Source organism: Hylobates moloch, unplaced genomic scaffold, assembly GCF_009828535.3.
Source record: "Hylobates moloch isolate HMO894 unplaced genomic scaffold, HMol_V3 SCAFFOLD_9, whole genome shotgun sequence".
Lineage (NCBI taxonomy): Eukaryota > Metazoa > Chordata > Mammalia > Primates > Hylobatidae > Hylobates > Hylobates moloch.
Window position 1 is genome coordinate 109343830 of NW_026652284.1, and position 13883 is coordinate 109357712.

Below are 13883 nucleotides of genomic sequence, written 5' to 3' on the forward strand. Positions count from 1 at the left end.
GTATTCAGGAAACCCATCTAACGTGCAGAGACACACATAGACTCAAAATAAAGGGATGGAGGAAGATCTATCAAGCAAATGGAAAACAAAAAAAGGCAGGGGTTGCAATCTTAGTCTCTGATAAAATAGACTTTAAACCAACAAAGATCAAAAGAGACAAAGAAGGCCATTACATAATGGTAAAGAGATCAATTCAACAAGAAGAGCTAACTATCCTAAATATATATGCACCCAACACAGGAGCACCCAGATTCATAAAGCAAGTCCTGAGTGACCTACAAAGGGACTTAAACTCCCACACAATAATAATGGGAGATTTTATCTTATTATTTTTTAAGCCTCTGATAACCAACCTTCATTTATTAAAAGCTGACATACTACTTTTCTTTTTACTTTATTCAAAATGTACACAATGATGTCAATATTTTCTAGAACAGTAACATCAATAGCATTATTTTTTATATGTTCTACTAAATGTTGCGTAACTCATGGATCATTCACCTTATTAACTACATAGATCACTTTAAGTCCAACAATACTAGGTTGAGAGCCACTAGCCTAGTGCAGACCTTTCATTATATCATTGTGAACATTATAAAAATTTGACTTTTCTCTTAATCTAAAAATAAAATCCAGACCACCAAATTCTCCTCTCCTTTAATCAAAAATGAAACAGACAAATTTGAAATTTACTTTCTTGAATGTTAACAATAGAGGAAGAATCCTCACTTGTGGAGAACCAGCCAGATGTCAGACATTCGATTACACAGCGTTGGCTGATGTTCTCCTTTAAATTCAGCTGTCAGTATCAGGAAATTAATGTAGTGGCCACTTGAGCGCAATTCTCACTTCACAATTCTAGCACTGAGGAAGATAGCTACACATGTTAATAAGGTAAAGATCATAGGTTCAAGCACCCATGTTTTAACTTAATACTCTGTCTATCTCACAAAGCTATCTCACTGGTCACAGAGAGAAGCAAGAAACATTTGGATGGTCCAATAAAAACTTACTGCTACCTCTTGGAAACAGATATGGTATTGATAGCATCAGCTTCCCACATGAGGAACCAAACATGAAAACATGATTCCAACTGCTCATTAATGAAACGCATTTGGTTAGGTACATGTGCAAAATCAGGAGTCCTGATTTCTGAATGAATGCCAATCTAGTGTCCAGGATTTAATTACAATTGCCAAGATTTTAATAATAGAGACTCTGAAGGTTTGCTGTCCTTCAAATATCCTTAAAACTTTTTTGATGAGTTAAGTGTAAATGAATATAAAACATATGTATAAAATTCCCTTGAAATACATGTGGGTTTAGAAATTAAGGGAAAAAGGACAGCAAACATTGGCTTTGAGATCTGCCAAAACCAAAGCATCTGAAAAAGTAGCTCGAGACATTTGGAGAATCACAAAGTGTGGTAAGGTTTAGCCCTCCTTGAGAGAACAAATGAGACTGAAAATGACTTTCTAATGTTTTGGCATGGAAATTCTTTATAAAATTTTGAATATTTACAGATAATTTGCTATTTTTACATGAACACTTATACACACACACAGACACACAGTTACACATACAAGTATTTTGGCTTGGGCTAAGTTCAAGATTCAATGAATATCAACCTTAGCTGGCTCCTTTTGACATTAGCAAGACAAGCTAAAAAAAATACACAACTTCTCAAGCACATACCACACACAGCACAATTTTTGATATGAAAGGGAATATTCAATGCTGACAAATATTATTAAGTTACCGTTTTTATAAAACCTTTCAACTATTTCCCATTACCCTCCCATCCCATCAAAGCCTCTAGTTTTCTATGCTTTTTCTGTGTCTTTCTGGAAACAAATCTACTGCTTAGTTTTATTGTTTCCCTATCTACATTCATACTCCAGCAACACTATATTAATTCCCATTGCACTGCTTACAAACACCCATCTTTCCACCTTTCTTGTTTCTACTTGTATTCTCTTATTGGTCCTCTCTGTCTAGAATGGCCATCCATTTCCACCTACAAATGCCCTGGTCATTCGAAATCCAAACTCAACACCTCTACGTAACCTCTTTCATTATCTGTTTAGGCTCACAAATTTCACCAGATTGAGCACCATTTAAAAATTCTTCCAAGTTTCTGCATTGCATACAAGGACAATTAAAACCTACCATTATGAAGACTCCTGGAGAAATCTTGTCAATCATTTCTCCTCTCTTACTGGTTCCAACCAATTTAAGAAATAGGACTGAAAAACCACATGGAAATCAAAGACTATTAATTTCATTACTGCTAAATCTGGACTCATGAAAATGGCATGGTTTGTTCTACTTTCCAGTCTTATTATTTTAACTCAAAGCTGAAATAAAGAAAAAGAGATAAAAAAAGAGTTAAGATACTCATAATGCTAGGCACATACTGGGACAAATGCACAGGATAGAATCGAATCCTTCCTGCCAAATGTTGATAATAGCCTCATCATCTCATTAAATAAGGTCCAAAGATGAGAACATAGAAGTAATGCCTGAGTATGCTTTCTCCAGCTTTCATAAAGAGTGGAGATAACCCCTTCTTGAAGAGCAAGAATCAACATCGAATTAATCTTTCCCCAAGCAATTCAAGGCCACTGAACTCGAGAGCCAGACTGCCTTTCCAGCTTTGCCCTGCACTACTCCTTTATGTATGCTCTGACCCAGCCATACATTTGGGTCCTTGAATATATCACATTACACATGCCTCTGCCCTTTAAAAATATTGTTCTCTCTGTTTTGGAAGATTCTTCTTGTCCAATTGCTACCAATGTTCAAATACCTTGAATACTTGACTCAAATTCTCTTTTGTAAACAATTTATTGAGCCTTGTGGCAGAGCTGGCTCTTTTTTCCATCTGATCCTTTGGTAACTTGACTATAATCTTTTATAATATAGAACATACTGGTTTGTAGTTTCCACCTACAATTTTTCTCCCCTAGAAGAGTGTGAACTTCTTGAAAACATAGACTATGTCTTATTTCATTCATCTCTGTCACCTGGGTTTGATATATACAATCAATAATTAATATAGTCAATAATCAAAAATAATTTTGATTTCCATATTGAGTAGATCTACTTGATATACTGTTTTCCCTGGTCAGGTCAGGGCTGCACTGAGAATTGAATGTGGCTAATGTGGCAGGTGAATAACTTTATGTAGATGAGGGCCTGGAGGTGAGGGATCCGGACAGGATAGGGAATGTGAAAGTCAACAGAGCATATAGTTCTTTCCTTCAGAAAGAAACATATAATCTAGTGTAGCCATTAACTTTAACATGCAGAATACATGATAGATAATCAAAAAACAATAGTGCTTATTCTGAACCTGGGTAAATTAATTCATGTAATCAAAGGTCTTCCATTCAGCAATTAACATGTTCTATCCACTAAATACTAAAAACTGTAAACAACTATCAAGGTTCTAGTAATGCCCTTCCGCATTCCTGGCCTGCTGCAGCCTAGCTTCCTGCAGAAAGAGGCCAACATAATTTATTTGTTCTTTATTTTTGCATGTTACTTTCTGAAAACCCAGGTTTCTAACCCTCTGGGTTTGAAGAGAGGCTAAGAGGGTAGGAGAGATAGAAGGAGCAACAGAATTCTCACATGACTAATATTGGCATGAAATGTTGTGATACTCTCTGCACTTTGCTGGTGTTTACAGCTGACTCTTTTTCTGGGGTGTTAATGCATTATTGGAAACATCTCCTCTATTACTACTGTCCCCTGCCTGTATCTTCCTTGATGAAAATGATGCACTCAGCTTGGCTGGCCACATATTTTCCCATTGTACTCAGTTTTTGGTAGACTACCTCCACTTTTCTCTCTTTCACAATTAAAATGGAGTAGGAAACTGTCATAGTGCTTAATAGTTCTAGCACTGAAGTCTAACTTGCATTTTAATATAAACTCATCACTTTTGTGACCTTGCACAAGTTATGAAATCTTTCTAGGACTAAAGTTATTCATCTATTAAAAATGGATGCATAGTATTCCGTGGGGTACATGTACTACATTTTCTTTATCCAGTCTATTATTGATGGCCATTTTTGTTGATTCCACATCTTTGCTATTGTGAAGAGAGCAGCAATGAACATACGAGTGCATGTGTCTTTATGATAAACTGGCTCATATTCCTTAGGGTATATACCTAGTAATGGGATTACTGGGTTGTCAAATGGTAGTTCTATTTTTAGAACTTTGAGGAATCACTAAACTGTCTTCCATATTTGAACTAATTTACACTCCCACCAACAGTGTATAAGTATTCCCTTCTCTCTGCAACCTCACCAACATCTAGTATTTTTTGACTTTTTAATAGTAGCCACTCTGACTGGTGTGAGATGGTATCTCATTGTGGTTTTGATTTGTAGTGATGGTGAACTTTTTTTCGTACGATTGTTGGTCACACGTATGTCTTCTTTTGAGAAGTGTCTGTTCATGTCCCTTGCCCACTTTTTAATGGTTTTTAAATAATTCCTTATAGATGCTCAATATTAGACCTTTGTCAAATGCAAAAATAGTTGCAAAATTTTTCTCCCATTCTGTAGGTTGTTTGTTCAATCTGTTGATAGTTTCTTTTGCTGTGCAGAAGCTCTTAAGTTTAATTACATACTATTTGTCAATTTTTACTTTTGGCTGGGTGCAGTAGCTCACACGTGTAAGTGCTCCTAGCACTTTGGGAGGCCAAGGCAAGTGGATCACTTGAGGTCAGGAGCTTGAGACCAGCCTGGCCAAAGTGGTGAAACCCCATCTCTACTAAAAATACAAAAATACAAAAATAAAAAATACAAAAATTAGCCTGGCAGGGTGGTGCACACCTGCAATCCCAGCTAGTCAGGAGGCTTAGGTAGAAGAATCACTTGAGCTCAGAAGGCAGAGGTTGCCATAAGCTAACATCACACCACTGCACTCCAGCCTGGGCAACAGAGCAAGTAAGACTCTGTCTCAAACACACACACACACACACGCACACACATATATTTACTTTCATTGCAATTGCTTTTGGCATCTTTGTCAATAAATCTTTGCCCATTCCTATGTCCAGAATCGTATTGCCTAGGTTTTGTTCCAGGGTTTTTATAGTTTTGGGTTCTACATTTAAGTCTTTAATCCATCTTGAGTTGATTTTTGTATATGGTGTAAGAAAGGAGTCCAGTTTCAGTCTTCTGCATATGGCTAGACAGTTCTCCCAGTACTGTTTATTGAATAGAAAGTCCTTTCTCCATTGCTTGATTTTGTCAGCCTTGTCAAAGATCAGATAGTTGTAGATATTCAGCCTTATTTCTGGGTTCTCTATTCAGTTCCATTGTTCTATGTGTCTGTTTTTGTACAAGTACTATGCTGTTTTGGTTATTGTATCTCTGTAGTTTAGTTGGAAGTCAGGTAGAGTGATGCCTCCAGCTTTGTTCTTTTTCACTTAGGATTGTCTTTGCTATTTGGGATCTTTTTTGGTTCCATATTCATTTTAAAATAGTTTTTCTAGTTCTGTGAAGAATGTCTTTGATAGTTTAACAGGACATATGGACACACAGAGGGGAACAACACACACTGGGGCATATAAGAGGGTAAAGAGTGGGAGGAAAAGTAATGGATACTAAGCTTAATATCTGGGTGATGAAATAATCTGTACAACAAACCCCCATGATACAAGCTTACCTATATAACAAACGTGCACATGTACCCCTAAACTTAAAAGTTAAAAAATTCAAATAATATGTTAATATAAACTTTGAGGAATACGATAAATAGCAATCATTATTAATGAACAGAATACATAATGTAGGTATATTTCTAAAAGCAGCCGATATGCAAATAATATAGATATGGTTAATCTACTTTATTCATTTTATAACATTATACAAGGAATAAAGCTATTTGGTTTTCATCACTTAATACGTAATTATATAAAAATGTAAAAAAGAATAATTTTTTTAATTAAGGCACTTAAAAAAATAAAAGGAGAGGACACACAGAGAGAATGCCATGTGAAGATGGAAGTATAGATTAGAATGATGAGTCTACAAGCCAAGGAACACCAAGAATTGCAGGAACCACCAGAAGCTGGGAGAGAGACATGGAACATGAGAGCTTCCAGAAGGAACCAACCCTGCTGCCACCTTGGTTTTGGACTTCTGACCTCCTAAACTGTGAGAGAATAAATTTCTGTTGTTTTCGGCCACTCATTTGTGATAATTGGTTATGGAAGCCCTAAAAACTAAGAGTTTCACTATCCATAAAGAGAAACTTACTACCAAAACAAACAAAAAAAAGGAACAAAATAGAGCTATATGTAATGTTTTTTAAAAATGGGGATAATTATTGTGCCTCCTGTAACATAGTTCTAAAGAGTAAGATAATGCCTGTGAAGCATATCATCAGCATTCAGAAGTTATATGTTATTATATGTTCTTTTTAAATCAGTTTCTAATTGAATATTGATATGGTTTGGCTATGTCCTCACCAATATCTCATCTTGAATTGCTGTTCCCATATTTCCCACATGTCAGGTCCCCACCAGGGAGGGGTTCATCAGTTGTCACAAGAGCTGATGGTTTTATAAGGGGCTTCTCCCTTTGCTCGGCTCTCATTCTTCTCTCTCCTGCCACCTTGTGAAGAAGGACGTGTTTGCTTCCCTTTCCACTATGATCGTAAGTTTCCTGAGGCCTCCCCAGCCCTGTGGAACTGTGAGTCAATTAAACCTCTTTCCTTTATAAATTACCCAGTCTCGGGTATGTCCTTATAGCAGTGTGAGAATGGGCTAATACGAATATAATACATTCTTTTAAAAAATAACTGTTTCTAATTGAAGTATTTGTTTTCTATCTGAAAATAGAATTTAGATGATAACACTCTTCTCATGATGGTACAAATGACCAGTCGTGTGGACTTAGAACATTTTCTAAGCTTCTTCAGCCCAACTATAAAGCAAGCTGTAGTTCATGTCACCTCATCATTCTCATAGCACCAGCAGTTCCTAAGGATGCTTGTTCCATTATAAAGGAATAAGTGCAAGAGTCTGAGTTTAGCCACAAAAATGCACTTAAAACATCTGACTATGCCACAACTGCTAACATCTCACTGGCCAAAGTAGCCTGTTGACCAAGTCCCTCATCAGTGAAGTGGAGAATATATTCTACCAACTCTGGTAGAAAGTTCTAGAAAGTCACATAGCAGGAAACTTGGATGTACTGTTTTAGTATAAGTGTGGTGTAAAGAATTGGAAGCAATTCACCAATATAATAGAATCTACTGTGTGCCTATCACACTGAATGTAGAGTGCTTGGTAAACAATTGCTTCTCTTTTCTTCTTCTACATGTAGGATAATGTGCTTTCTTCTAAGAAGCATCAAAGGTTAAATATACTTTCCACATTAGGTTAGTGGCTAGCTGGGAGCTGACAATGTCAGAGATGATCCTGTGAAATTATAGAAGGGCATAGTGTGGGTCACCTTGTATGAAGTATGTCAGTTGTGAAGTGATAGCAGAAGCCAGGAATAATACTCAGAAGGGACGATTGAATTAAATGTTAAGTTAAGGAATCATTGTTCAACGGGGTATAGATAGGAAGCATTAATTAAATGTTAAATGGAGAACCAAAATGTTCAGAAATAGGAGAGCTGGGAGTTAGATTGTGGCAATAAGAAGTAGTCAGGAACAAATGTCCTGGGTACTTCAAATATCCAGAAGCCATTGAGCTGGAGAAAATCAAGCACATACATAAAAATAATAAGACTTTCTATTTACTGAACACTACAATTTCACTAGCTCTGCACTAGGCAGTTTATATACATATATATTATCTTCTCCAATGAAATTTGACTTTTCTCTCAACCTCAACCTTATAAAAGTGATACAAATTTAACTATTGATATTTTTCAAGTTTCTGGGGGAAGTTATTTGAAAATATAGTTCTGAATGATTAAACAGGATGTTTTTACATACACTTACTGCTTTGTCCTACCTACTTAATACATCAGCCTGTTCACAATTAATCTGTCATTATCTTTAGCAAACCTTGAGCACAAGTTCATCATGAAAAAGAAAAAGAAAAAGAAAAACAACAGAACATTTACTGTGGTCATGCATCACTTCATTTAGTTATCCCTGTATTTCAGCAACATGGATGGCCTCTGCTCCCCATCCTTCCCTTACCGTCAGGAAAGCTCAGGCTAAGAGAAATTAAGCATGTCCCAAAGGCTGGACTCTAAAGACTGTATAATTTTTATTACACCAAGTCACCAACTTCTCTAATAATAAAATATTCTACCAGTTGAATTCATCAAGAGTTCTAGTTTGTGTCGACTTGATTCTCATACATTAAGAGATGCCAAATGTCATTGAATAATCTAAGCATCCTCTCACCAGTTTACAACCAGAAATGCAGTGGCTCTACTTATCAGCTGAAGTTCATAGAGAGGTAGAGGATACTGTGATGGAAAGCTAAGCTTCTTACACTGTTGCCCTTCAACGTCCATTCTTAGTATTGTGTGCCATAGACCAATTATTTGTTAATAGTTGGCATTTATATAATATCACCTCTAACCTCAGGGTTTTCTTTAGCAGTAAAATTTTACAATTCAGAATCCATCACTCCCATCCATTCTTATTTCTGCTGCTTCCTGATCAGTTTAAAGGCTTTGCTGGAATTAAAGAAAAGTAGTGCTATTTTAAATTCCAGTAATGAAGTTTTAGAATTATATTTCTATTTATTCTCTGTAGCTTGCCTGATGACTGAATTCATCTTTGGGCACATGGAGTGTTTTGATTATTTGTTGGAAAGCTAACTAGTAGTTTAGTGAGGTAAGACACCTTTAGTGGATTATTTCTTCAGGCACTAAATAGCACCCTAGAGAACAAAATTGTAAAATGAGAAGGAGAATACCAAACTCATAAAGCTGTTGTGAGGACTAAATTAGGTAAGGTATATGGGACACTTTTCAATATAACTAGAAGAGAAATGTTCAAGGTCAGAGGATTGAGAGGGAATGGTGGTCAAGGGATATTGGAACTCAAGATCTCCTGAAATAATTTTGTATCTCCTACATTGATGGACCCCCTACATCAGGGGCTATTTTCACTATAAAATGACGTGATCCACCAGTTTACATTTGGCTGATGTTCCTATGTGTTGTAGGGGTGAAATATTTCTCTTCTTCCTTCACTAGTCTCTGTCCTTAAGGGTGTGAAATATTACCTAATAGATATATAATATAATTTGTGGTCTCCCCATCACTTACCTTGGTGTTTTAGGAGACATTGTTGCTTCATTCCCAGAATAAATGTAACAATTAATTTCAGCAAGGGTTGAAATGCTATTAGGATTATATACTTGCATCTTTAAATGGTTCAATAGGGCTAAGGAATATGGGAGTTGTAGGAAGTCCTGTGTTGCACTGCCCAGATTCCCTTTCCAGACTGAGGTGCTTTTTCCTCCAAAGACCATGTGTGTTGACTGAGGAGGGCTCATAAATGAGTCCCTTTCTTGAAATTGTCCTCTACTGAAAAAAAAAAATGTTTTACCCAAAAAGTTAAGCCCACATCCAATAACTGTTTGAGGGGTGGCTACAAGGCCTCACCCTTTCTTCAACAGAGAAACATAATTGCATAATGTGAATTCATTAACACTGGTATTTATATCACTTTGTTTTGTTTACTTTCTTGGAATGACTCCCATGTGCTTTATGCATAACAATACATTGGTGGCCCATAAAATCTTTGAAAAAAATTGTCAATTGAGCACAGAAATAGACTGAAGTTTCCAGGGACTGGACTGGAAGATAACAGAATTATGAGCTGCCCTAATAGGAGGATTGATGGCACCAGAGAAGGTACCCAGGTCACTATGGCAAGTACTTCATTTCAATTGCTTAATTGAGGTACTTAAATTCTCCATGTCATGGATAATTCCCTTGCATGCCATCTTTGAGGAGTGTCCTTTCAAACTCCTTTACCTGGATAACTCTTTAAATATTCTTCTCATGAGTCAGTGCTTCCAGGGAGTCTTCCATGACTCTCAAAGGCTATAATTTCTCCTCTTTTATGGTATTTATAAGATACAATCATAACTCTTTTGAGATTTATTTCATTATAATTTCAGTCCTAATAGAAGTGCATTCTTATAGCTAGAAACTTGTATCCTCCAAATCATACTGTATGTATGAACATATACATACAATATATGTTCAATCAGTATGTTTTCCATTGAACTAAAATATTAAAAGGCCAATTTGCCTATTATCATGTCTAATCTTAAACTAGATGAGATAAGAACACAGAATTTCTGGCTTTACCAAATAGCAAGGAGTTGAGATTTTTGTTTGTTTATTTGTTTGTTTTGTTTTATTTCTTTCTGGAATCCTGTGTTACTATTCTAATAGTATATTTCAGGTAGATGAAACCCATATCTGTAAGGTTTTAGAGAGAATAAAGAAGAATTCTCCCACTGAGAAATATGCAAGGACATTGATCTGCTCATTTGAGTGGCTATCACCTTCACAATTCCATAGCAAAGCACAGACATCTGAGATCCTTCTGAAAATCACTTTATGACACTATGAGCCAGTATAAGCTCAAAATTCCTTCTTTTCACTTCCCCATTATATAACAAAAATCTCTACTTTTTCCATTAGAATGTTCATTTACTCACTTCTTTAAAACATTTACATTTTTTTTCCTGTCTATACATTCTCAGGTCATTTAGTACATTATTCCTTTTAATTATGCTGAATTTGAAAAGTCTGGCCTTGTTTATACAGCCTAGCCTTTCACCACAAGTCCCTCTCTGTGAGAGTGGGCACTGCTAAATAATCTTATTAGGGAGAAGAATAGATTGAGTGGTTTAATTTACAATTTCCCAACAGATTTCTCGTTCAAATAAAACTGTCTTTGTTTTTAATAAGGTCCTTGTGCCATGTCATGAAATAAGATGGGACACATTTTCAGAGCTAAACATGGTAGATACAAAACCACAACATTTTGGGGACACTAGGCTACTGATTTATTCTTCAGATCAAAGGACTAAAGTTAAAGCAGTAAAGTTATTATCCTAACGTCATATACCTAGTTAATAGCAGAAATATGACTAGTCCTCACGTTATTATTTTACTTTAAGCAAGTAGTTGTTAAGTAGAAACTTCATTTTTCCTAAGATCAGAAAATCTTAATTCAAATTCTGTATCCATCAGGATAGAGTATTATGGGCACTTAGCTAACTCAGTTTCTTATCTACAAAATGGTATCCTCACCCAATTCTCATCTTGAATTGTAGTTCCCACAATGCCCACGTGTTGTGGGAGGAACCCAGTGGAAGGTAATTTAATCATGTGGGTGATGGCTTTATAAGAGGCTTTCCCCACTTTGCTTGGCTCTCATTCTCTCTCCTGCCACCTTGTGAAGAGGTGCCTTCAGCCACAATTGTAAGTTTCCTGAGGCCTCCCCAGCTATGCAGAACTGCAAGTCAATTAAATGTCTTTTCCTCATAAATTACCCAGACTTGGGTATTTCTTCATAGCAGCATGAGAACAGACTAATACATGCACATTTCAAGGTGCATAGTAAATTCTCCATAAAGATTTGGTGGATCTGAAACTGGGCATTATATGTGTGGTTTTGCTAAAATCAAATTTTGAGACATTCTGTATTCAAAGGCAGTAAGAGAGATGTGTAATGTTTACGTCACCAGATAAAATTCCAGCTCTCTCCCCAGTCAACTGATGCAAACCAGCAAAACTAAAAAATTATTGGCTCTTAGTTGCTTTATGATCTGAATTTTTCTCATGAGGAAACAAATCTTGAGGTTCTCTCAAATGCAAAGTGAATATATAGCTACCTGCATTCTGTCAAACTGTGAAGCTATTTGCTCTTCAGCCAGAATAACTCTGAACAATGGGAATTGCTGTCTGCAAGATGTTCCTAAGCCCAGAGTCAAGCTGTTCCTTGTATCTGTCTAGGAGATTCATAGAAATTCTACTTTCTTAAACTAAGTCCAAAAATCTGTGGATGATTTTTATTGATTTAGTGCAGGAGCTTGTGGCTTGGGGCATATCATGAAACACTATCCTTGGATGCTTTTTACAGTCCCATTGCCCTTGGGCCAATCAAAATTGCCTTATTGGCTCCAACTGCCACAATGGGAGAAATCTACTCACTTAACTATTTCAGGAAGAAGACGGATTTTGATATTCTATTTGAGAATTCAAGGGCAACTATATTCCTCTACTGGAGAAGTTCACTATTAAATATTTTGATACTCTAAATATAGCTTCTAGAACAGTAAAAAACATGGATTATTTCGGGGAAAATGTGTGTGTGTGTGTGAGAGAGAGAGACTGACAGAGAAAGAGGATAATTTCTTCTTGTTGATTTAAATTTCATAAGTCTCCAGTTTACTAAGTGATGTGGTTCTCTGCTGCGTCCCCACCCAAATCTCATCTTGTAGCTCCCATAAGTCCCACATGTTGTGGGAGGGGCCTGGTGGGAGATATTTGAATCATGGAGGTGGGTATTTCTTATGCTGTTCTCATGACAGGGAATAAGTCTCATGAGATCTGATGGTTTTAAAAATGAGAGTTTCCCCGCACAAACTCTCTATTTGCCTGCCACCATCCATGTAAGATGTGACTTGTTCCTCCATGCCTTCTGCCATGATTATGAGGCCTCCCCTGCCATGTGGAACTGTAAGTCCATTAAACCTTTCTTTTTTTTGTAAATTGCCCAGTCTTGGGTATGTCTTTATCAGCAGTGTGAAAGTAGACTAATACAGTAAATTGGTACGCAGTAGAGTGGAGTGCTGCTGAAAAGATACCCAAAAATGTGGAAGCAACTTTGGAACTGGGTAACAGGCAGAGGTTGGAACAGTTTGGAGGGCTCAGAACAAGACAGGAAATGTGGGGAAGTTTGGAATTCCCTAGAGACTTGTTGAATGGCTTTGCCCAAACTACTGATAGAGATATGAACAATAAATTCCAGGCTGAAGTGGTCTCAGATGGAAATGAGTATCTTGTTGGGAACTGGAGCAAAGGTGACTCTTGTTATGTTTTAGCAAAGAGACTGGTGGCATTTTGCCCCTGCCCTAGAAATCTGTGGAACTTTAAACTTGAGAGAGATGATTTAGGGTATTAGAGAAGAAATTTCTATGCAGCAAAGCACTCAAGAGGTGACTTGGGTGTTGTTAAAAGCATTTAGTTTTATAAGGGAAACAGAACATAAAAGTTTGGAAAATTTGCAGCCTGACAACATGATAGACAAGAAAATCTCATTTTCTGAGGAGAAGTTCAGGCTGGCTGCAAAAATTTGCATAAGTAACCAATGTTAATTGTCAAGAATGTTAATTCTCAAGACAATTAAAAAATATCTCCAAGGCAGGTCACAGGTCTTTATGACAGCCCCTTCCATCACAGGTCTGGTGGCCTAGGAGGAAAAAATAGTTTTGTGTGTGAGGTCCAGGGTCCCTGTGCTGTGTGCAGCCTAGCGACTTGATGCCTTGCATCCCAGCTGCTCCAGCCGTGGCTGAAAGGGGCCAACCTAGAATCAAGCTATGGCTTCAGATGGTATAAGCCTCAAGCCTTGGCAGCTTCCACATGGTGTTGAGCCTGTGGCTGCAAAGAAGTTAAGAATTAGGGTTTGAGAACCTCCACCTAGATTTCAGAGGATGTACGGAAACACCTGGATATCCAGGCAGAAGTTTGCTCCAGGGGTGTGACTCTTATGGAGAAACTCTGATAGGGCAGTGTGGAAGAGAAATGTGGGGTCAGAGCCCCAACACAGATTCCCTACTGGGGCATCACCTAGTGGAGCTGTGAGAAGAGAGCCACCATCCTTCAAATCCCAGAATGGTAGATCCGCTGAAAGCTTGC